Below are 4,691 nucleotides of genomic sequence, written 5' to 3' on the forward strand. Positions count from 1 at the left end.
AAAAAACCAAATACATTATTTTCTATTTTTTATATTAACTGGCATGTCTTTCACGCAGCAAATCCAGTTCAGACCAGGCGCACTTCATGTGCTCAGCCGCCGCATGTGGTGAGTGACAGAGACCATCCTGCGTGTGCGTGCACTTTTTGCTGCCTTTTTCTTGACCACAGATTCTACCTCCTGTTTCTCTGTGTATGCAGTGATGATTTGCTGAATATTACACATTGTGGGTAACTTGTTGAGCACACTCAGGATCCCTAACCTTCCTCTGAAGCTTTCCAGCTCTCGTTTTAGCAGTTAGCACAGGCACTGCTGGGTCATCGTGACATGGGCAGGCTTGGTTGGATTCGCTGTTGTTGTGAATCTGTGGAGAGCTCCCATCCTGCACCCACTCCGATGTCCCCCTCCTGGACGTGGTAAGATGGCCATGCTCCGCCCACACCTGAGCTCTCTCTGATCTCCCCCTCCCGGACATGGTAGGGTGGCCATGCTCCACTCACACCTGAGCTCTCTCTGAGCTCCACCTTCTGGACGTGGTAGGATGGCCATGCTCTGCCCACACGTGAACTCTCGGCACCACCATCTGCAGGTATTCTCCAGAGGACAAGTGTACTGTGGATGATTCTCATTCATTCACCTGCCCTCGCCCTCAGGTTCTGGCTGGTACAGCTGTGGTCACAGACTAACAACAGCCACCTCATTCGTTTTGTGCAGTTTTACAGTTGTTTATGGCAGATGTGTGATTTGGGTCCCTGTTCTCTCATCACGGCTAGAAGTAGTTCTGGCAAATTATTCTTTTATCTTTACATTTGGAAACTAAAGGAAAGTTTCACCCATAGAATATTAGCGTTGCGACAATCCTAATGAGACTTTCTCCAGAAACTAGGATCCAGGTCAGCAGCCAGTCATTTCATAGAAGATAAACTTCAAGAACATTCTCTGAAGGGCAATGAAACTGAGTAAGATCTCACCACTGTTACCAACAACCAAGAAAAATAGATAAGAAAATGCAGCTAAGATTTGGATCAAGTAAGTACGGTAATAAACATGCAAACTATCGCTAAGCACAAAACAGGCTGGGAGTAAAAAATTTTTATGATATTGACATTTACGATTTTACAAAACTGCCCTATATGATATATCAAGAGGACTCCTGATGAAAATTTACAAAGGATGCTTTACGGCTTATACAGGAAAGCAGCTCTGAGTGACGCTGAAACCCCCTTCTCACACCCCTGGCAGCTCCCTTGCCCCTGATGTGTACATGCTTGCAGCTCTGACCTTGCTCAGTGTCCACACAGGCTCTGTCTCCTGGAGAGCCGAATGCAGACTCAATGTTGAGTCAGAAATACACAAAGAGGGCGACGGTTACGAACTGCCTGCCTGCCCCCCAAAACACAGGTTGAAATCCTCACCCTCAATGTGATGCTGTCAGGAGGTCTTTGGGAGGTGATGAGTTCCCGAGGCTGGAGACCCTTGAATGGGATTTGTGCCTCAGAAAGGGGCCCAGCAAATCCCTCACCCTCCCATTGTGTCAGGGCCAGAGAGAAGGTGTGTGCCAACCAGGAAGGAGCCCACACCAGAACCCACCCGTGCGGCACCCTGATCCTGCCTTCCAGCCTCTAGAACTGTGAGAAACAAATTCCCGTTGTTCATATGCCACTCAGTCAATGGTGTTTCGTTACAGCAGCCTGAGCTGCCTGAGATGACGATGCTCACCGCCCTACAGAAACGGCTACTCCCCTCTCCCAAAAAGAGGGGTTCACAATTAAAATCCCTGTCTCTCCTCGCGGCCACCACAGATCTCACTCCCCCACCCTGTAAGCCAGCAATTGCTAGGATTAAAGGAAAATGAGGATCGTTTTAGACCAGCCCCTCCATATCGGTCTGAAGCCTGTAACTTTGCCCACTTCTACGGTGGCCGTGTCACTGCATTGCCCGTGTCAGCTCTGTGTCTGCACTGGGTCCCAGGCTCTGCACAGACTCCTCTAGCTGCCCATCCAGCACAACCATTTCCCCTTCTGCTTTGCAGGTGTCCTTCAATATCCAACCCCCACCCCTCTGCAACCCAAGGCCTTCCGATCCAGGCATTCGGGGTGAGCTCAGCCATGTACTGCAGTCCTTGACTCAAATAAACCAGGCCCAAGGCGTTGGCACCAACGATCTACTGGCTGTGGGGTCTGCACAGCCAATAACTGCCCCAGCCACACCAGGGCCCGGGAGGGGAGGCAGAGGAACCTGTGAAGCTGCCAACAGCCATATGGGAACAGGGGCCCCTGGGATGAGGAAGATGCCATGGAAGGAAATTCAGAGAAAGAAAGAGCCCCAAGGCTGGACGGGTCATGTCCAAACCCTACACTGCTGAATTTTCCAGGTTTCTGAACTCAATCGCTGACCCACACAGCACATGTTTCCTGAGTGCTGACCCCGCGTGGCATTGGATACGGCAACAAAGTAGGACCCCCACCTCCCCCTTCCCCGACACATACACAGGGCCTCCGTCCTGGCAGGAAATCAGGCCTGGGGGCCCAGTTGGCACCGCGAGCCAGGGAAGGGGGCCATTTCAGACGGACAGTGGGTGCAGCCTTGCCAAAGCCCAGCAGTCACCTGCACTGCCACAGCCAGGCTGAGTCCAGATCAGCCGCACAGACACCTGACCCTCTCAAAGGCACACCTGAGCTCATTAGGGACAGACACTGTCTCCTGCTTATCTCCAACACTTTCTCTGCATGTCTAGTTACAAACGGACAATGCAGTCTCAGAAGCACAGCTGTGACTCTGGAGACAGATCCCAGGCCTCCCCCTGCTCCTCTCCATGGTGCCATTGATGGGGAGGGGCCGGTATGGCCACGAGGCCGCATACCCACAGCCACCCTGCCACAGAGACACGGGCCGTCGACGGTTACTTCTGCCAAAGAACCCTGCTGCGTCTTGGAGCACACCATGGTGGGCGGGAAGCTCCACCCGGAGAAACAGCGATGCTTCTCCTCAGAGCCAACGGAGGGCACTCCCCACCCTGCATTCAGCAGATTACTTACATTCTGGAAAACCTCTGAGTTAATGGGGAACAGTAAAATGAAAAGATCACGCTAGAAAGTTTAGAAGGTTGTGTGGAGTCTCAGGAGGTCCAAAGATTTGTGAACCAAGACTGCTGCGGTCAACGAGCTTACAGGGAAAGTTTCCACACGGGCCTTCAATAAGCGACGCTCGGCAGGGAGGAGCCATGTTCTGGGCAGAACCTCAGAACCAGAACATCGGACACCACAAAGTCACATCAGAGCCAACAGCAACTGAAATACAGCGCTCTCCTAAGATGTGTGCGTCACCTGCAGAAAGTCACCACACATTAAGATGGGGGAAGAAAAGGATAAGGTTAGAAACAAATTTGAAATAATTTCTGCATACGTAAAATTTCTACATCCACTGGCTTTCTTTCTGGGAGTAACAACTTTTACATGAGACGCACATCCCAGTTGGAAGGAGTTTGGGTTTTCCGTGGGCAGAGACAAGGGCTCTCCAAGAAATGTGAACCTTTTCTCACTCACTGAGCCGCGTGCCCTGAGGCCGTCCTGGCCTGCCTGAGCACCTCCCTGCTCTGCCTCCATCCAGCTCCTTCCAGCACTCACCCCGCTGCTCCCAGAGCCTGCACTGGCCCAGGAGCTCCTCTTCTGCTGCTGTCAATCTTCCACTTTAGGGCAAATAAGTTGGACACTAGAAAGTTATAAGACCCCTTGGCTTTTTAAAAATTTGTCTTCTCAGAAAACAAAGAATACTAATTCTACTTCCATGGTTTAATATGTTGCCCCCATCTGCATGTTCGTGGATATGTGTTTTTATATATATATTAATCAATACTTATAAAAGCATGCACTGTTGGCTACATTCAGTTCAATTACATTTGATGTAAGAAGTTTTAATTTTAGTGAATTCAGGCACTCAAAATTTAAGCCCTCTGACATCTATTAATCAAATGGAAAAAATGACAGGTAGATATTACAAAAATCAAGAGAGGTGTTTAATATAAATCCTGGACTTTTAGATATTTCCACAAATGTAATGTATACATTAGTACACGACCTTGAGCATTTTCACAACTCTTTGAACTAAAATTCTATTCTTAACTTTTATTGATAAATCAACATCCATATGTGATTTTAAGCAGCTCAAACATCAGCTCTTAAAAACAACCAGAAACGCTGCGGGCAAATCCCACCAAGCAGCAAATAACGGAACTGCACCCAACAACCCAGGTACCTCCCCCGAGGCATCTGGAACTTGAGGATTACGAGCAGCCTTTGGTTTCTGAGACACCCGAGAGTGGGGACTCCAACTCCCCAAGTCTAAGATGGCCTCAGCGATAAGGAAAACTGATCAAAAAGTCATCCCTGCCGGCCCCCTGCCATGGGCTTCCCCCCTGCCGGCCCTCAGCCACGTGCTTACAGATCTCACTTCCTCTCTGTCCCGCAAAGCCTGACTCCCGATTCCAGACCTGCTGCTTCCTGGGATGTGGCCATGGACATCAACTGCACCTGTAAGGGGAGAAGCTGGTCAGGATACAGGATCCTGGCCATCCTGGCAGCGCTCAAGCTGGTACTGTAACTTTGTAGTGAGTTACTTAATGCAAAGGTTTAACTTTGAAAAATTTAGATGTGTCTATTCTAACGGAAATTCTCAATGTAGAACACAGGCCA

Source organism: Macaca fascicularis, chromosome 12, assembly GCF_037993035.2.
Source record: "Macaca fascicularis isolate 582-1 chromosome 12, T2T-MFA8v1.1".
Taxonomy (NCBI): Eukaryota; Metazoa; Chordata; class Mammalia; order Primates; family Cercopithecidae; genus Macaca; species Macaca fascicularis.